The 22,063-nt window shown below is 41.3% G+C and overlaps 1 protein-coding gene across 1 annotated transcript in view; it reads right to left on the minus strand.

Annotated features, from left to right (window-relative positions):
• nectin1b (nectin cell adhesion molecule 1b) overlaps nt 1–22,063 on the minus strand; it is a 128,058-nt gene that overhangs the window by 73,815 nt on the left and 32,180 nt on the right. The gene's annotated exons all lie outside the window — the stretch shown is intronic.

A 22,063-nucleotide genomic window follows, 5' to 3' on the forward strand; every position in this document is an offset into this window, starting at 1 on the left:
CATAGCAAAAGTTGCTTTTGAAATGAGGGGTATGTCAATGTACAGCTCAACACACTTGTAGGAGAACATACCTGCTTTGGCCTGAGCAATGACAGTCATCAAAACTTTGGAAGGCAAACATGCCTTAATAGATCAACTCCCTTCTTCTAAGTACAGGTTGGCCAGCGAACTATGGCAAGATCTGCAGCCTAGATGTCGTTTGCACAGTGTTCTAGCCAAGCTGACAAATCTAAAGTGACATGGTTTATTCTGCAGGAGCCCCCCCACCCCTGAGGGCAGATGGCAGCTGTTCCTTTAACCAGAGAGAGTGTCTATAGGTGACACTTTGGCAAGCACATCTGAGACACCAATCAGAAAGAGTTATAGGCTTGCAGGTGTGCCAGGAAATGTCAATTTGAGTGTAAGCAACAGCACACAGGAGCGTCATCTAACGTGCAGGTACATGACTTATCGTCGACGTTTCTGAGCCCAGCCAACAGACACACAGCACGTGTTCCTTCGCTCGTACACACAGTTCACAGTAATTGCCCCACAAAAGACTCACCAAAAGCACAAGCTATATTCTGAGGAGAGTCACAAGCCGAACAACTGGCCAGAAAGTGCCAGCCCTTATGAGCTGGCCGTAGTCCTTTCAGCTCAAAATGACCCTTAGAAAAACCCATTTCAGTTTGAAGAGGGCATTGCAGACACCATTCTAGTCTGTTAACCCCTTGAACTTCAAAGGTCTGTGTGTGGGGGTCTGGTAGCAGTCAATTTAATAATAGTTATGAAGAAGTATATTCAGGGGTTATTGAAAATTAAGCCTTGTGATTATAAATATTTTACATTAATCTCTTACGAATTATTGGGATTTATAGGGTATCTGACAATTGCGTTGTAATTTGCTGAACAGTTATGACTAACGTTGTGTCAGAGTGGCTGAGTTCATATTAGTTTCATAACCATTGATGAATAATTTACAGTTTATGCAAATGAGCCCCGTTGGACAAATTCTATGTTTTGTTGAATATTGAAATAAAAGGAGAACACAGTTCTGCTCATTTTAATGCATAAAAAATTAAATGAAAGGACATGTGGCATGTGAACATTTATGGCACCCTCGTTAGTGCTGCTTGACTATACTATAGATCCCCAATCTTAAATGACGTTATAAAAGGAGAGCAGACGCTTTGCTTCACAATCTTGTTTAATGACTCCCAGACCCTTCTACACAAGGTCTGGACCATACCTCTCAAAGTCTGTGGTGTAATAGAGGCCCAGAGCAGGCAACGAAAAACCTCACTCAATTGCAGGGTCACTCCAGGGCTGTAGCAACAGTGGATCAATGCGTCCATTGTGCTGCTATTATGTTTTTTACAGGCCGCCCCACAGTCTTGAAGGACCGCCCAAACAGACTATGCAATTGGCTGCCAAAACCCCAGAGGGATTGTCACACTCCATTCTGGACAGGTCCCAGCAATCCCATCCAAACACACATGCACACACCAATCATGTACTCTGACATGAACTCAAACCTTCAGGGAATATAACAAAAAAAAAGAAGAAGAAAAAATAAACCTTATTCTGCAGAAAGCACTCAATTTCTCTGCAGATTGAATCAAATCGGACTCCAGAACTCTCCCCTCTTTCCCACCACACACCCTCCCAAAAATTAAATGTTGAGGAAATTAGAGAAATAATTGAGCAATCTCAGCTGTGGTCAGCCTTGGTGTCTCGCCAGCAATAGCTATAAAAGCAGCTGGCCGAAGAAAAATGTCAGGTCCTGTTGTAATTATTTCTCATACTGTGAATCCTTCGATCCAGTCAAGAGCAAAATAAATAAATAAATAATTTAAAAAAATAACAGCTCCTTAAATTAAAGCTCTTGTCTAGAGTCACATCAGTCTTTTAGCAAACTGCACATTCGATTTTTGGGCCACAAAAACATGTAGTGCATCTAAAAAATGACCTGCAAAGGTGGTTATCTGTATCATTTTGATGCATTTTCTGTGCTATGCTAGATGGATAAATGCAGCAGTGACACAATACACTGTTTGTTGTATATTTGTCTGTATCGTGACTTTATTTGCAGAACTGATATTACAGAAGGCTATAATAAACAAATGAGCCCTCTATCCACTCATACACATCCATATACATATACTGTGCAAAAGTCAGAGATCACCAGTTCATGTGTTCTATCTCTTAATCTTGTAATGGAAAACACTAATGAAGACGATTATAAAACAAACTAGGAATTTGTAGAACTGCTGTTCAAAAAAGAAATTAAAAATATTCAGAAAATAGGATTCCTAAAAGTCATACAAGTCCAAAGGTTTTTCTTTTTTCTTCCCCCTTGTTCAAATGCACTTTCCATGATGAGATAATGCAGAGTGAGTCAGACTAGGCCAGGCATCATTTGCATTGACAAGCACATGGGGCGCTGGAGTCACATCTGACATTCCTTTCACTCCCTAACACACACACACACACACACTCCAGCTGACCTTCAAGCCATGGCCAGCCCCTGGAGTGAGGATGAGAGAGTAAAAAGATGTGAGGATGATATGTAATGTACTTAATAAACATGCACAGCATGAAAGTCCACTCATTACATGATTCTCCATGGATGTTAGAAACACGAGAGCCTGTCAAGGGGGTGTGAAGCACCATCATATATTTACAGTACGTTTATATTTTATTGATTGGATGTGAAGAATTCGTTTTTTTGCATTTTACAAAGTTCACGTACACAGTTCCACCTTCCCTTAAGTACAATATTTAAAAAAATATATCAATTACTGCATCTGTATTAAACAAATGTTATTTGCTCCTACAGAGGCTTTAGGACTGAGATATTATGGTTTGGAACCCCTAAGGGGACATGGGGCTTGTTTTTAAGGCGTAACCTCAACATAATATATTGACACAACAAAATAATCTATCAAGGCCATGAGATAATATATTATCTTGTGACTACAATATAGAATATAGTGACCTCAATTTATAGTCTCATGGTCACAATATATAATTTTATGACCTCCAATATACTATTGTGTAGCCACACTTTATTAAAAAAACACTATATAATAATTATATAATAATAATGCTAGGAAATTAAATATCATGGGCAATGCTGCAGAGTCAGGTTCACTTGACATGAGAATGTTTTCAATGGTAGTGTGGTGTATCTGGGTTAATGCATGCTGGGTACTGTGATGAAAGGACACTGTCAGAAGAAAACACATGAGGATTTACAGTTGTGCCAAACTGTTTATTGCCATAGGCTCAAAAATATCAAGACCTTCCTGCCCATATCGCCCAGCTGTACATGCCACAGAAATGTCATAACAGCTCGGCCACCCAGTCCCGGTGGGATGTGGATGTGCTAACCCCATGCTGGATTCTCAGCCAAAGAACCACATGTAAAAGCTCTAAAGGCTTTGCTTTGCATTCACATCTCTTGGAAGCAATTTTGGTTTGCCATGTGGTACAATAACTGCATGCATGTAATATTTCACAATGTGGGAACTTGATACACAAAGAGTGTAAAGAAAAATGACCCCAAGGGTCCTTGACAGAGCCCCTGTCGATGCACACTCTGTACTGTATATACTTTACACCCAAACATATACAGCCTTGTCAGGTGACTGTTTGAATAATAGTCAAGGGGAAAAAGCCACACTACTGAATCAGTAGTGGAATTCTGAAGTGCATAAATAAAGAGGCTGAATATAACAACTTCACTGTGATGATGCTGCGTTGGTGCAAGGCGTGAGGCTCTGAATGACTGAACCCCAAGACCATTGTGTGTATGAGCTCAGGTATCAAATTTTGCTAATGTGGCACACTGAAAGCTGATACATGGCAGCATTTCAAAAAAATTCCCCACACAATAAGCCAGCAGCAGCCGTCAGGCTATCTTCTCACCTTTAGAAATGTGAAAGTGGTGTGCTCTATAAAGCGCACGTGTGTGTATGCAGAGGGTTCGTTATCGACAGCTCTGCTTCTGTGTGCACTGCATGACATCCAGCTCCTGCTTACTTTACCTTAACATGACACTGGGAGCGTAAGAAAGAGAAAGAGATGGGGAGCAAGGAAATGAGAGCAAGAAAGAGTGAAGAGTAGAGAGTAGCAGCTGCAAAGCCACAGCAAAACGGAGGCAGGGCAAATGGTGAGCTTGTTTAAAAAAATAAAAAATAAAACAACACCGTAATGTGGGCACAGTGAAGCGTACAGTGCATCAAATTTTCATCTCAGAAGCGGCTGCAGGACTGCATTAGCGGACACGGAGCAGCAGAAAAATATCCTTGAGGGATGGCCAAGTGAAAACGTGTGCTTTATTTATAGAACGTGATGGCTATGGCCTGGGATGATTTAATTAGCTTAATTAAAAAGGGAGAATGTGCAGTCACACAAATGCACAAGGCCGAACTAATGCTCAAACACATTGCAGGGCAGACCCACCAATCTCTTCTGCTGAACCCCGCCCCACATTCATAAACAGAACAACTCAAGGTCCAGGTTTGACAAGGATGCCCCCTTTCTCCTCTTTTATTTCCTGAACAAATGATGGCCTCAGTTCTAATCCTGAACCATTAATAGGATGACTATGTTCTAATTAACTGTGCACATTTCATCCAGATGATGACATTCCTGGGATTTATTTCCCTAGGAAAAATTTCGGGGTCAGTTGTATTCATTTTTTATCCATCTAGCACACAAGAAAATATTAAAAAACCGATAACATCTGATAATACTCACAGAAAGGTAAAACTGCTCACAAAATAATATTGGTGTAACATCTCCATTCCATTACCTGTGTAAACAACACCTGTGTTTACACTTGTATATTAATTTTCTTTCCAGTTCAGTCTTTATATATTTCTGGATATAATGACATGAGCTAAAAAAGAAAAACATAAACAGGTTAGATCAAGAAACAGTGCTGAAACTGAGCCAGAACCTGAACTGGAAGACCCTGTTCTACAGCATGTGCTAAGTGAAATAAAAGGTGACGGAACAGTGACCTTGACGTGGGCACAACAGCAAAACAGCCAGGCGACTTGTGTTTCCCCAAACACAGCTAGGCTCCACCTCCCCGGTTTAAACCCACACGGTGTCCAGTTCGATATGCGGTGAGACCAAACTAAAAGGACGGGGGGGAAAAAAAGCATTTGAAATGTCAACCTGCTTCCCAGCAGAGTCGAATCTGACCCATAATGCTGAGGCTCAAGCAGGGGTTAGCTACATGGGGTGAGAGTCTGGAACACTAACAAGAGCACTTTGAGCCTAACACTGCGGGCTGAGACTGGAAGAATGAGCCCCAACAAACGCAACATGCTAGCCAACAGCAGCGCTAACCTTGCACCATCCCCATGTTCCAGGTCTTACGTATAAATAGATGTTTTGAGCAGCACTGTGTGAAAATTGCAACTTAGCACTTGCCGACTGTACTGTCTTTTGCTTGGCCTACCCCATTCTGTTGACTCTTCTCAAAAAACAGTAAAAGCAGGTGGTTAGGTAATTATAGTGTTTTAAAATGTCTACTAATCCTGTTTGGCTCTTTTGTGTCTTATGGGGAAAGCCCTTTACTTTTCCACCTCCATGGGCTTGGGATACAGCCCGGCTCTGAAGCACACCTGGACCTGGAGCTCGAGCCTCTGGGCCCCAGACCCTGATCTGCAGCCAATGGAATGGAAGATGAAGGGGGAACAGCCAGAGAGTCACAGAATCTCTATAAAAAGCAGTCCAGAAGGTTTTGAGCGGAAACTACTGAATGTGTCCCCCGAGTGAAGGCAGCTTGTATTGTTGAGGAACCATCAAACTGAGGGCTGACAAGAACTTCCTAGAACATTAACCTTGTAACCTTTAGAAGCTGTAGTTTTTGTCAGTGATAACAAAAAACATGGTTCAGTGGTGGTTATTGCTTGTGCCTCACTGCAACTAGTGTAGCACTTCTGTTGTAAGTCAGGACTACTCTAGACTCATTTAAATAAAGACTCCCTTTACATATACAAAGGTCCTGCCCCTGGTCTACAACTGTCTATTTATGTGGGTTTGAGCTAGTCAGGAGTATTGGCTAATCAAAAACTGTTCCTAGGTGTGAGTGTACGAGTGAATGTGTGAGAGTGTGTCGCCCTGCGAAAGACTGGCACCCCCTCCAAGGAGTGTGTCCAGTGATTCCAGGTAGGCTCTAACCGTGACCTTGACCCTGAACTGGATAAGCAGTTACGGACAATGAATGAATGAACTACTATTATTATTTTTAAAGCAAATCATCCACTAGAGGGCGCAGCTCAGAGTCTAAAGTTTCTGACAACAACAACAAACCTGGTGACATGTGGATGGAGAATGTTTTTCAATTCTTCTCAATGATCATGATTCCCAGGGCTGCTCTGCAAGATGTCCACCAACCCCCCCTAGACCTGCCCACAGCCATGGGAACTCACAGACTGTGTCTGTAAATGATCAATGGCGGAACTGCTCTCACAATTTCCAGTGGTATGTCTGTGCTTAATCCACATCCACAAGCTTTCAGAAAACATGCCAAATGCGAAGCAAACGAATACAGTAGGGGCTGAAGGCATCATCTTTATTTGTATATGTTCTTAACGTTGAGCATAAATGAGCTTTAAACTGTCAATAACTAGAAGAGCAGATATGATCTGAGATATTGTTTCCTGAATGATTCTGGACACTGAAACAAACAGACAGCATTTCTATTCAAGCTTTAACATAATGCAACATACTGCAGTTTAATGCAGTTTATTTAGCTATTTTAATATAGTGTAACAAAGTGAAATTTCAACTTCTGAGGAGTCATCAGCAGGTTGCTCTCGTAGATACGTTCTTCACATAGACCTGTTATATTAGTTAATTTGTGGTAATTAGTGGATAACAAACCACAAGATATATCACTGAAATAAAATCTTTGTGTTAAAAAGGCTTTTTGAGAGAAGCGGTTGGGCATAACTGTAAGTAAATAAGAAAGAAAACAGTATAAACAGACTTCTCTAATCTCCCCCTCTGCATTGTGAATGAATTTCACAAGAAAATGAGAACACGGTGTTGGTTGACGTTAGCATCTGCATCAAGGACATCCTTGCTGTGAGGACAGCGGATGTATGTGTGTGCGTAAAGGCTGGACCAAAGCCCAGGCAAAGTTCCTTCACTCTCCATCATTGTGATGAGGGGAAGGAGGGAGACATGACTGAGATCCAAGTGAAGGGAGGCGAGTAGAACAATGCACAGAGGGGCTAGTTGATGCGGGGAACAGTGGCTTGTTGATGGCAGCCGGCCGGCATGGAGGAGGGATGTAGTGTGGGAGATGTGGTTTATGTATCTCTATCAGAGGCAGTGCATTCACAGTGTGTAAAGGATGTTGTGTCTGATTTAGACAACTGCTGTTATGGTGGATGTACATTGATTGTGCATTATACAACTTTGGTCCTTGATCTTAAAGAAAGTCTTAAATATGACTCTCCCACTGCTCTATTTACATCAGTGTGACAAACATGACAAAAGCCTTGTTATTAGTGAAAATGTCTAGAAAAAAACTAACTTAGACCACTACTTAAAAGCAAAAGTTGTGTAAAAGCATTAAATGCAGTAAAGTTAGCCACTAGACCTGCATGTTTCTAGATTAACTGGGAATAACATTTCATTCACATTTCATTGTCTGTAACCACGTTTCCAGTTCAGGTTTGCTGTGGGTCTGGAGCCTACCTGGAATCATTGGGCGCAAGGCAACTGGGAATAATATTTTATCAAATTATTCAAAAAAGTTGATTTATAAAAAAAAAAAAAAAGTACACACATGAACACTGACATTGAAATCACCATTTTTAAATCGTCTAAAATAAATCTTACATATACTTCCGAATAGAAACAAAGGAACAAATGAATGCACCTGCTTTTGTTGCGCTTCTTTCCTTGATAGACTTTATTAAAAATGCAGTGATGGAAGAATTATTTTCACTTGCCATTTTCAAACAACTGAATTGTTAGGTTATATTTTGTTGAATAAAATGACAACATGTCAATGTAACTCTGCAATATTATGCAACGGTTACCAAAAAAAAGGACAATCCAAAGCTGGTTGGATTGAGGCCAGAGCCCTAGACAAAATTTTCACTGGTGGTGTATAAGAAGATAAAAAAAAAAAAACACCACAGCACAGGAAATCTAACTTTACTGTCCTCCAGAGCTTCTCCAGAAAGCACTGACAGCCCAATCAACAGGTTTCAAAATGGTCTCCTCCGCATTTGCAGACAGCCGTTGAGTGCACGTCTCCAAATCACAGACACAAAGTCAGACACACATGGGCCTTGCAAAACCAGCCCACGCCAGCATTAAGTCACCTTAGCACCAGCTAAACCGCTTCCCCCAGTTTTTAACGTTCCCACCCTGAGATCCAACGGACTTTGCCCGCGGCCTGTTGCCAAACTTTTCCTTGTTGTTCTATGGTTTTCTTTCTCAGTGTGTCTGTAAAACAGGAGTGGCCACTTCCCCACAGTGTTTCTTCATCGCTAGAGCTCCCTGTAATTTCTATGTGTCGCGAACACCGCAACATCACCAATATGAGAGGCCTCTAACCTCAAGGGAACCAAGGGCAGCTCAGAAGCTTTCTCTCTTTCCTTCTCTCTCACATGCCATTCTGGGAAAAAAAATATATACATATATACATATATTATCATTTCTGTATGATTCAGTCCTTAGAGAGGGCTTTGATGTGGAATGTTCTGTTGTAGAAAAACTCAGAGATGCTAATAATAGTTCACAGTGGTTTTGATAGGAACCAGATATCCAATGAGGTTTAATGCCTCGTAAAATTTTATCATAGAAACTTACTACACAAAATGTCTACAAATATGCTGGCTTAATGCCTGAGACTTTGTCTAATGATGGTTTACACTCTTAGCCCATTTCCACCAAAGGAACTCTGGGTTCTCAGGTTCTGTTCCTGATTCTTGGAATTTTGGTGCTCTCCAGCAAACCATCCCACTCCAATGTGCTATAAGAGTTTATTTAAGGCTCTGTGCTCTTTCTGGAGTGTCTTAGCTCCGTCTATCCATGGACGCCATCACTGTTCTCACTAAAGGGAATGATATTCTTAGCTTGGAACTGACTTTTCTGGTTTGGGAACTAGTTAATTTAGGAATAGATTTAAAAGATCTTTCAAATTCAACTTCAAGTTCACTTGCAGTTAATATATATTTAATGGAATGATACTTGAAGATATAGTGAGTATCTATAGTAGATAGCCAAATAAAGTGTTACCAAAACTTTTTCATGACAAGGCAAAAAAGGTTAATGGGATGCCATTTTGAGGCAAAAAAAAAAAAAAAAAAGGAAATACTCCATGAAATATATTCCATGTATTACCACACCTTTCTGTATATAGACTTTGAAGACATGTGGGTTCATTGCTTGTTTTGGATGGTTTTCCACAACCACAACTTTATCCCTGGTTCATTTAACAAAGCATAAGCATTTAATTACACTGGGCATTTGTAAAATAGGTGGAAATCCCTTTTCAGGAAATGTTTTTAATGTAAGTTAATGTATAAAGCCATTACATTCCAATTCTAATTGTCCGTCCATAATGCAATCCCCATACAATGTGGCAGTGAGTATTTTGAAAAGAAAATTTCAAAAACAGGACACATGCTTGGTATGCCCTTACGTCTGCTTTGTGTTTGTGTGTCTATATCAAAGTCTCAGTACTGTCATTGCTGTCTACCTTTGTATTCCATGTCTATACTGCAGAAAATAGGAAAATGAGCACAAGTGGTTAGGTAACATCTGCATCAAGGACATCCATGCTGTGAGGACTCCAAAGGATGTATTCATTCGTGTGTGCTTGTGAGAGTGTGTGTGTGGGTAAGTCAGTAAATGCAGGAACATTCTGATGTCAGTTCACCGATAAGGGAGTGCTACCGAAGTGAAAAACAAAGACAAAACCTTCGTCCTTTACATGGGATTCTCTTAAATCCCTTCTCTTTTCTGCCCTCTGCTTTATCACATGCAGATGGCCATGTTGTAGCTGCTGGCTCGAGGCCCGTTAAAGCCAATGCTACCTGCCTCCCTCTCCCCTGCAAGCTCATTAGAAAGCAGAAGGGAAGGTCTGGGAGCTCCACATGAATCCTAGCCCTCAGAAACAGCAGGAAGATTACAGGACACCACCTGCACAATAGCACTATTCATCAACAGCTCATCGAAAGATGAGTGTATTGGCTTCCGGTTAAGCCTTGGTCAGAGGAATTCAAGGCAAAACAAGGCAAGAAGAGACTTGTCCTTCCTGTCGCGACAGACGTGAGGACAAGGCCAGAGAAGCCAGAGAAAGCGATAGCAGCGAGGTCATACGATAAGGGTCCTTTGTTATTATTTATTCAAAGACTCCAACAAGACTAAACAAGAGCTGCAGGGGACGGAGGAGGTGGACAGCTTCCGTCTCTTAAGGAAATAACTCACGTAACTTTATCTTCTCATTTGGTATTGGTGAATAACCCCACGTCCCCCATATGGCATTGAGTAGGAACAACATGTGCTGTGTCTTAAGTAAGTTTCTAACAACCTGTTTGTGGACATTTCGACAATATACCGGAAATATCTCGCTAACCAGGGTTTTTTTTTTTTTTTTTTTCCACATCACGCTTTAATGTGTGTCACTATGTGTTAAATATGTGTGCTGGGCTCTTAGGGGTTTTTTTCCTGGTAATTTCCCTCCCTCCATTTGACCCCAACTCTTCTGACAATTTGCAAATAAGTTCTAATGACATTAGAGATGTTACAAATGACACAACAGGGCGGCTTAATGGGGTCTAGTGTCGGCCATTACTGCTCATTTGAATCCGCATGTTTGAAGAAAAAAAAATCAAAAAAAAAAAAACAAAAACAAGAAAATATCACCTAAGTATCTCTCTCTCTCTCTCTCTCTCTCGCACACACCCACTAAAAAAAAATAATTACAATTTGTGGGCCATGCGCCCAGATCCATCAGAGCAATCCATTGCCACACTAAAATGCAAATGACCCATTTTCTTAATGTCAGCCGCTTCACGCATCAGGTAAAAACATTTCACATGTTCCAAACAGCAGAGTCTGCAGCAGACTGTTCAGGTAAATAAATAATATTACCTAAAATACAGAAATAAATATATAAATACAAATTACTTCATATAGAGCTACTCTTCAGTAATATAACAAGAAATGTGCTTTCTCTTTTTCAAAAACCATCAGCTCCCATGGCTCACGTTGTTAATTTCACCACAGTTCACTCACCCTCCATTTCTTGAAACTACAGACTCTTTTCATCCTCTGTACAGTCTAAAAACATGAACAACAGAATGTCCTTTGAGGGGAAAAAAATAATTTCCACAAAACTCCGCAAAGCCGCATGACTCAACGCATTCATGTCTAATAGGCATTCTTGTTTTATTCAAAAGTCAAGAGATGTATTCAATATAACCATGTGATGCTTGTGTTTGATCAGAAATGAAGCCTAAATGACCATATTGTTGTAGTAAAATATCATGCTGGGAGGTAACATTAAATATTAAATATATTAAAAATAAAAAGTGCTTTCTTAGTAAATCATCAATCAATCTGCTGCAGTCCACTCAACTGTAACACTAAGAAAGCAATAAATATACAGTCGATAGACTTTTCTTTTAGGACAACATTTTTAATTGGACAGTCACTGTCCATGACTGTCATATTCATTTATACATTAGATTAACATAGCTACTGTATATCCATCACCTATCTTTAGTTCTGGTCAAACGTTGTTTTCATCCTTTCTTAGAGTCGTTTGTCTTTTCTGAGGGGCAATCTTATATTTGCAATTTACCCATGTTAAATTCGGCTAGCCCAGCGCAGAAGAAGCTAGTGATTAGACCACCATGTCTAATCTAAATTATATCATGCGGTTTTCTAATGCGCAGCAGCCTCAGGAGCATGCATGTAGCTTAGAAGGAACATTGCTCGCATCCCATAATCACAAAATGTTTACTCATATATCCAGAGGATGAGATTTGCAAGAGTGTCCACAAAGGCAAGGACATGAAAGCAAATAAAAAGGCTTTCCCATGGATTTCCTATACATCCCTGACTCGGAAATAGGACGGGGCGGCTCGTGCAGGTCAAAGCTGCTGCCTCCACCTCACCCAGCCCGATGAGAACCTTTCCTTTCCTCAGCAGTGGAAAATCACTCTCTGAATGAATGACAATAAAGCAGGCATCAACAGGATCTCTATGCCGTCAACACAAATTAGAGTTTAATGACCACAGAGCTGCCCATTCACTATTGTTTCTCCCTGTAGATCTGGGCCATCTGCAGCACCTCTGTAATGTTTACCATTTTGGCCTAAACAGCCCCATTTCCCATGACCACCCTCTTTTCTCTCTCTCTCTCTCTCTCTCTCTCTCTCTCTCTCTCTCTCTCTGCTGACGCCAAACATGTCCCCATTGTCTTTGCTCTGCAGATCACACAACCCTCTGCCCCCATCTTTAGGCCTTGCCCCTGGCCTCTTTCACACGCCGGACATTTCAGGACGGCTCAGTGAGTCGACACCCATGCCTCCCTTAATTACACACAGCCAGTATTTCCCAGCATCTCCTGTAGCCAACCAGCAGGCAGGGAGATGAGGGCGTTGTTCCCCTGATTAAACCATCTCAGATTCTGGAGGGCAGCTTTCACCTCAGGTTACATCAAGGAGGACTAAACAGGGCAGGAAGATTATTAACCATTGGAGATTATTAACCTATAGTTAATACTCTTGTTAAATAACACCAGTGCTGATGTCCAGAGACCAAATTCAATTTAGGATATACAAATACAGTAAACCAGCATTAGCATATGTTCCACTCACCTTAATGCATCACCAAATGTCCATTTGACATACCAAAACATAATAATAACAACAAAAAGTGTACAGATACCAATATAATGAAATATATGGTGCTTTTCCACTGCATGCAATCTACATGTCTCTACTAGACTCAGCACGGCTTTTTTGCTTTTCCACTGGCTAAATCAGGTACCTAGGTACTAAATGGTGATGCCAGAGAGACATGTCTATCGCCACAAAATGAAGAGCTCATTCAAATTCAGCACAAACTCACTGCTTGTAAAATCTACAAGTTACAGTTACTGTAGATTTCATATTTATTTTCAGATTCACAACCTTGAGGTGTTTTGTAGAGTTTTGATATGTTCCTTGAGCTGATGGCCAACAAAAATTTCTAGTGAAAGCTAAAGGTGTAACAAATAAAACTAATATGTGAGAACTGGGGCGCAGAGACGGATTCAGTCCCAAAAACAAAAACAGCACACAAATACATTATGAGTAAACAGCCTAAATTTACAGGCTCCATTTCGCGGGGGAGCCTTGGCAGTTGAAATGCGAAGAGCTTTAAGTGTGCTGAGCCGAGCCGCGTCGAGTCTTGTAGAGCCGGACCCTTGCAGTGGAAAAGCATTATATATATTGCTCCATGCTGTGGGAGAAAAAAGAAAAAAACTCTTCATCAAACAGACTCCATAAACACCAGACTTTGTATAATGATGTCACAATGGGTTTTTGCCTTCTGCCTCGCACAATGGGCGTGGCCAGAAATCAGCACTGTAAACAGTCAGCCATTTTAGTTCAGCAGTTTCATATTAGTAGATTTTTTGTATCGTAGCAGCATCAGCGAAAATGGGGAGATCTCTGAGAAGAGTTTTGTTGGCTCTACTTTTATTCTTACTATCAGCTGTGTTGTATTATGTAATACAGACACCAAAGTTGTATAATATCACCAGTATGAAATCACAACAGTCAGCGCTGCCTTCATGTTGCCTTCAAGATAGACGCGAGAGCAGCGGTATTGGTTGCGGATGCAAATTCATGTGTCAAAATTCCCCAAATGAATTATTCAAATGAATGAGCCAAATCTCATTGATATGAATTTAAATTTTCAGGTGAACATACGTGGACAAAAACCCAGTGTGACCGTGGCTTATAGCTGTGTGGACATTTTGTGGTGAGTGTCGTGCCCAAATCAGGAGCTCTAAGAGTCTAAGCAGGTTATTACTTTGAGAAGCATGAATGACGTGTTCAGAAACTACTAAGGGATAATATTTACAGTACAACTAATGATGCAGCCTTTGGGAGACAAGGTGAAGTAAGTGTAGGAGTTGAAACAGGAAAGGTGAGGGAGTAGGGGAGGGATGGAGGAGTTCAGGGTGGAAGCAAATGAGATGAGATTAGGCCACAGAGCCTATTATTTTCACCTATCCTGTCTAGCAGCAGTCGTGGTGTAATCCGGAACACCCCCACTGATCTCAGAGAGGACCATGGCCCCAGAGTGACAGTGTGAAAGAGAGAGTCCCTATAGAAACTATCACCTGTCATCTGTTCCTCCACCTCTACCACAGCATCTCCCTCTCACCCCCAGCCCCCCTTCTTCATTATGCTACCTATCCATTATACAGTATTACACAAGCCGGCTGGCGGCCAGCTTAACCCTGCCACAGCTAACACTTCTGAATATCCTACACACAACACAGCAGGATAATGAAGTGCTTGTTTGGACAGTGGAGTGTTACGTTGCCATGGGATTAGGTGTAAAAAGCAAGCAAAGGTTTCTGCTTTTTCTTTTTTTACCTTGTCTTTTGACAAAAATTGAACGTAATTACTGTGTTTTTTTTTCCATTGTCCAATACGGTAAACAAAAAGGAACATAAAGAAAACAGAAGAGCAGAATGACGGCGACAGGCAGGCATTGGATATGCTGACCACGTGTCTTAGCTGTGGTAGGAGAGAAAGATCAGGGAGAGAAAGTGTGTGTGTGTGTGTGGGTCTGTGCAGGTCTAGGATTCCAGCTCTCTGCAGCAACACTGCAGCACAAGGCTCAAGGGAAAGCTCCCTCACAGCCAGCTGCACAACAAAGCGACATCCCTCCACCGCTGCACACATTACACAAGCTCGCAGAAAGAGCAGACGATGGAAAAGGCATCGTACAGATGTGCATTCTGACTCATTTTGGTTTTCACTTGTTTGCAAAAACAAGGGCTTAGAGAGTGCTTTGATGAAATGATGCATTGGAGAGAAACTTGTCGAGTCATGGGAAGCGAATGGACTGATTGTTTTTCAAACATACCACACATTTATCAGCATCAACATTCCATACACACACTCAGAAGAAACATGAGAGGTTACTGTTTGTTTTGATGGTGATTTTATATTGTACTTATCACCACCGTTGCATTGTGAACACTGGGCCACCTCACATCAAAACAACTACATCACTATATTGCCTCCCTGGCTTTGTAGCACACAACGTAACAACTAGAAACAATGACTGATGAAGGGTCCAAAGACAGCCTGTACTATGTTGTCATATTACAAGCTTCAGCAGTTCATCGACTTAGACACCGACAAGATTAGAATGAGAAGGTGAAAAAAGCCAGCTCGATTGCTTTTACTGCTGTAACAATAGGGCAGATGAAGGATATCTCCTTCCACCCTATATAGTGCATAATGTAGGTCATAAAATAATGGTTTATGTTAAATTATGAGTATGTCTAATTATTAAAATCGTTTAGATTTGGATATGATTTTACGTTGTTGTAGAACTAGTGCCCTGTCTGGGTGTATCTGTGAAGTTCAGTACATAGGGAGCATGGTGTTATTCGGAACAGCCTAGTAATGTGAATGTAGTCAAAAGTGGTCTAGGAAAAATCATAGTTTGCCTCATTCTGCTCTCCATGAGTAAGTATGTTAACTTCTACATGATCATGTTAGTTCTTTATCCTCTAAAGCAGTGGTCCTCAAAATGTAATCAGCAAGTAGTGGTATGCTAGGTGACCTCGTAAAAATTACTACTTAATTAAAAAATTAAATTAAAAAAATGTATTAATAACTGAAAAACTGGAACTGAAAAATGTTCATGTGTAAACGACGTAATATTTCACTGTTAGTTTGAGTAAATGTAGTTTGTGTTAAAAATAACTAAGTACTTGCTTCCTTCTGTTTACCACTCACCAGTGTAGCCCTCCCTTTCCAGGTTTGGGGAATCATAGTATCTCCTCCTCAAAAGCCAAAGACTTTGTGTGTGTGTGTGTGGCGGGGGACCTTTGATCAATTCAGTCCAACAGCATGAAAAAGGCAGTTTTTGTCGCACAGGTGAGGATGAAAGGAGCATTCGGCTTGGCGAGGAAGGAGGTATTTTGGCTTTCATAAGCTGCAGGGGTGTCTCATTGATGTGCCCAGGTGTGTCATCTGCACTATTTGCATATACGAGTCCCATTCCACGCTCTGAGTGGATACGCTCCATGGTATTCCTGCTGTGTGGGTGGACACTGGTGGAGAACATGGATTGAGGATGGCAAATGGATGAAATGGGCTTTGAGTTTTCTTGACACAGAGAGAGAGAGCAGTGAGGCATAAATGGAGAGAAAGAAAGGGATCATAATGTAGACAGAAAGATAGACAAAAAAAGGAAAAACATTGGATTGATAGAGACAGAACAAAAGAGAGAGAGAGAGAGAGAGAGAGAGAGAGAGAGAGAGAGAGAGAGAGAGAGAGAGATGAAGAGATATATCCCATGACATGACAGCTCCCTATAGTAACCAAGCAGTTGTGTTTATCTTTACTGTCCATTGTCCGTGTCTTCCTTAGGCCCACGGAGGAGGCCTGTTGAATGACAGCTGGCCTCTCTCTAGCACTTATTCTGCCTGTCTCTCTTGAGAGTGCATGGACCGGCAAGCTACAGTCCAGTCTCCCTGGAGTGCGACTCACTCACGCGCTAAGATAGTGCAACTTTCCCATGGTGCCTTCCTATTGTCATCCTATTGGACTCACTTCAAAGGCCCAGCAGGAGTCCTTTACACCGCTACAGAGGCCAGAGTGGATATATGGAGCAATAAAATGTCATTAGGTTGAAGGCAGAATGTAATAAGGGTGCACTAGAATTAAAAGGTTAAAAGGTATTTCTGATGGAAATGAGGAAGGAAATGCCCTACAAAGGAAGCCCACTGCAGTCCCCTAGGTAGTGCTGGGCGATATGAGCGATTCAATATCAATATCACGATTATTTGTACATTTTACCTCGATTACGACTAATGAACGATTATTTTTGCTTTTGTACTTTAGACCCTCATTGTTCAGTGACAAGGCTTATACTGTAAATATGCTCCAGTATTAAATATTCTAATGTTGCTGGGAGCTTGTTCCTCTCGTTTTCTGAGCACTGTTTATATTTGGTATGTGATTCTGCTTTGGTTGCTGAAATATTTTTTTTTTTCTCAGCATTTACATTTGACTTCATTTCGTTCAGTTTCCTCTTAATTGTAGTCAAAACACAGCACGTCCAAACCACAGACACTGCGCTTTTCTTTGGTACAAGCTGCTTGAATTGCTTGGTCAGCCTTGGCGTTTAGGGTTCTTCTATGTGGCAGATAGCATGGTTTTAAAGGGATAGTACATGAACACACAGAACAAAAAATATTTATATAATCAACATAGACAAGATTATGTCAAATATAAGTTCTGAATGACAATTTCAATTAATTTTCAGTTAATTGCCCAGCCCTACCCCCAGACATTTCATCATGTGCTCCACAAACACACAAAGCTAGGAATGACTGTATAGGAATCACAACTAAGATACAGACATTACTAATATCTTTCTTCAGTTCTACAGCTCCCAGCACTTTTGCTGACAAGTTTGCAAATCCATATCTGGATGACTAGCCTTAAGTTTCACTCCAAAAAGTCATTTTGTAGGACCAAGGGATGGAAGGCCAAGACATGCACTAAAATATCTCACATTTAAACTTTGGCTGAGGATAACAGGCCTTATTTTTATTCTCCTGATGGATCTCAAACTAGAAAGAGATTGGACATCAAAGATAAGCTGTGTTAGCTCCTATTCAAATTCCATTACAGCAAGTTTCTCTTCTCTCCCTTCCATTCCAGGATCAGCAAGAAAATATCCACATTCTCTAATTTGATTTAGAACAAAGAAAGCTTGGCTTAAGGGAAACCAAAAGAAGGGTTTACGCAGTGTCTGTTAGAGCCCCAAGTCTCCAGCAACATCTATAGTATGTCATGAGAATATAAAGACTAATGACTGTGGAAAACACACACCAACCTTTGGGACAGAGGCACGGAGTAAAACAAGCAAAACGCATACATTACCATCAAATCCAAGAGGACCAATTTTCCAGTCAGAATAATAAACCAGACTAACAATATAAATAGCAGAATGGCAATATTCTTCTGGCCATTTAAACCAAAGTCGCACCCTATAATAAAAGTCCTTTTTTATCCCTTCTTTTTCCTCTTTCTTCTCTTTTTCTTTGTCCAAACTGGTATAAAGACACAGAAACCAGACCCAGACTTGCCTTGATGGGGTAGTCTAATATTACAATAAAACCCAGAGCCCAAGAGAACAAAGAATGACAAATTCACCATATGACCTTTATCAGACGTTAACTAATGAGCACGCTCCGCAACACAACATGGTGCACACTCTTTTAAAGAGCAAATATTTATAATACTGACATCACTTCCGTACTCCAGAGACATGGAACATGAACAAATAATAAGAATAAAGATATGAAATGAATATATAATAGAATAAAGATTTTTTTCTCACAACATTTGACTGGAGGAGGGCAGAGTGTTGTTGTTGTTGTTGTTTGAACCATGTACCTCAATACACTTTACTGAGCACACCATGGATGAATTTAGAGACTGAAGTGAATTTGTGGTGTAAGTTTATATGCATGGCTTTCTAGTACTACTGGGAAGCTTAATGTCTCCAAATGACCACTATATTAAAACTACCACCCTTTCTTAAGAAATCTGAGAAAGATGAGGATTCACTGGTTTTTTAAATAGTAAACAAATTGGCTGTATTTTCTCTTGTAGGTATCACAATTGCTGGTTAGGAAAACAACATTTTAAAGACACAGTAAGCTGTTAATATATAGTGTACATTTCTATGTATCTTGCTTATGCCCGCTAAGTAGCATTACCCATTGATGTCACAAACTTCACTAGCATACCATCATGACTCATTTCCCCCGCAACATACCACACTAGCTCTGACAGGTCTGCTGTCTGAAACAAAATGTCTGTCTGCACTTCCTGTCTATGCCGTGTAGACGGAGTTGGTACGTGGAGGGGGCTTTGCTAGGCCCCTAGGAGTGCTGTCAGGGCCTGAGAGGCTGCCCACCCTGCATGTCACACTCGCTTAGCATCCACACCTCCCCTGTCGGAGGGAATACTTCTCTCCCGGCCTCCCCACCAAGGACAGGAATCTGCACATGGACCTGCCGGATGATAGATGATGTTATACTAGCGAGATTGCATTAGGGAGCAAAGCGGGGCACTTCAAGACAAGCCGTGATGGATAGGATTCCGAAAGAGTGGCATCTTCCCTGCGCATGTGATAAAGATGTGTGCCAAAGACAGTGGGGCAAAGATAACGTTCAAACAAGCAAGCAGGGCCACAGGAGAGTCTAACCTGCCAATGCTCCAGCACTGGAAGTAATTACTACTTAATGTGTAATTAGTTATGTAGCATGTCTGCAAGTAAGTTGAATAATTACTCAGCAATGTGAATTATGGTAATGCATGCATGTATGCAACTTTAATATAATCATCTGGCTCAACATGAATCCGCATCATTTACAGGCATTATGACTCCATAATCCTCCAGAATAACAGTTGCCTGCTGCTGTGGAGCCGCCATGTTGGAAAAGTGGAAGTGAGTCACTCCCCGGGACGAAAGAGAAAGACATCTCAGCCCTGTGGGCGACAGAGGAAATGCCATCACCCTACACCCCGCATGGCGCCTTCTTGCATGGAATGGCGCCCAAAGCTAATGGGGCGCATCAGTAACTCCGTCCGTTACCATCCCCATCCTCAAGTAAGCCCACAGACATGTTGCAGGGACCCCCAAGCTGCATCTGAAACCAGTACAAGAGATTACAGAAATAGATGGAAACGTAGCAGAGTATGACTGCCATGCTCAGCTGAGCTGTCGGATTATAGGCATAATGAGAATCATTTGTAGGGCGCTGCCTTCATGGATGCGCTACGTGGAACACACTCATGTTTTCATTACCGCTTAATACGAAGCTGCCTGTATTCACTCAGCACGCCACCCAAGCACTTCATTCAACAGGCCAAATACCCATCTTTAGCTTCATATTCAATGGTACTGAAAACAGAACATGAAACGCTCATGGTGCATTCCACAAGGAATGAGGCAGCACCTCAAGAATCCTTGAGACTTGCTACTGGGGTATGGAAAATAAGTGGAGAAAAGCATATGAAATTGTAAGTGAAGTGAGACTTTGACCTTGGCAAAAATACACCATGTCACATCTTATCGCGTCAGAGCAGGCGAAACCAGAACATTTTTCTCCTTGATGCAGAAAGCCGAAAGGAACATGCTATCTCCAGAGATACGACCACATTTTAATCTGTGCCCAATGTGGCACACTTGGAGCTTTCAAAAACTGCAAGAGCAATAATCTAGTGGCAACAAGAGGTGTAATATTTTAAGGTCAGAGAATCTCCCTTGTTAGCTTGAGGTTGATCATTTTGTCCTCAGGGGTTTTTCAGTGTGCAACCCTCATTGAATCATTAATGGGGCTTTTTTGACTGCATGGTTCCTGCACTACTCGACAGTACTCAACACTAATCTCTTTTGGATACCTGGTATAATACCACAGCTCCCATTCTGAAATGTCCCCTTCACTAACAGGAACAATGGGCAGTGGGAACTTCAGCGACAATGAGGGGTCATTTTAAGCATTGTTTGTTTGTTGTATATTTGTGTTTTGGTGTTTTTTTTTTTTGGGACAAAACACACCTTAGCCATTCATCAATTCAGAGAGTTCAATATAGATTATTTCATTCCTTGCTGCACCAACTAGCTCTTGTTGGATTCTTTCTTCAGCCACTAATCCAAATAACGTTTGAACTTTTTCAAAAGACTGCTGTCAAATGCAAACCTAAGTTGGAAGAGTTGACAAATGGCTTGATTCTCTCTGGCTAGTCAGCACTTTGTAAGGTTTACAAGTCATGTTTTAGTCAAACTTGCTTGGAATCACGTGAGCAGTTACTAAAAAGTACCTAAACCTAAAAATTAGGCGTAATTTACCAAAAGAACTGGCAAACAATCCAAGTACGATCAAGAAGAGAAGTGTAGACACCATACCGCCGAAAGGTGCCATATGTGTATCCAGTTAGTGTCACGCAATAAAGCTTCTCTTAAGGCAAGTGTCAATTAGCACCCAAACCAAATGCCAAGGGAGCTTAACCACACCTAACCACCTCTCAGATAAGACTTCTCAGAAAAAAAAGGGGAGTGGTGTGGGTCCTTTTGCCATATGACTGGCTTCCAGGGAAGTGGTAGAAGTGAAGAAGAGTCAATGACATAAAGCTATAACAACAGGAATACAATAGACCAAGTGGAAAGTATGATCCTGAGATTTAAATAAGTGGAATCACCTCTGCTTTCCGGAAGAAGAGGTATACGGGGTTTGGATGGAGTCATTTATGCTAGCCTGTCTAAACACCAGGGAAGTGGCTCACAGATGGGCACAAAGATCATTAACCTTTTTGCTTACTTAAGGGGAATGTGCTTCTGTCATCAGTGGCATCCATTTGTTTCTTTTCCATCACTCCATTTCTCTTTTTCATCCACCCTACACCCTTTCTCTGTTCCTCTGTCACTGAACATTACAGCACTGCAATCGTGCCAGCGAGTGAAAAAAAAGGGAAAAAAAGAGGGGTTTAGGCACTGGAGTATAGTAATGAATTCTGACAGCTTCTTCCCAGGGATGAAAATATTAAATCTTTCCTTTTTTGGTGCAGGGGAGGAGAGGAGGGGGGTCTTTCTTTCTCACTCTCATTCCCACCCCCCCCATCTTCATCTCCCTCTCCACTGATAGCTCATAAAGAAGAAGGAATGTCTGTGTCTAGGATATTCCTTGCCAGAGAAATCAATCAGGTTGGCTGCAGCTGCAGAACCAAGTCCTGGAGTATTTGTGCGAAGAGGAGAGGAGGATGGGTCTTTG

This window comes from Hoplias malabaricus, chromosome 11 (genome assembly GCF_029633855.1).
Source record: "Hoplias malabaricus isolate fHopMal1 chromosome 11, fHopMal1.hap1, whole genome shotgun sequence".
NCBI lineage: Eukaryota > Metazoa > Chordata > Actinopteri > Characiformes > Erythrinidae > Hoplias > Hoplias malabaricus.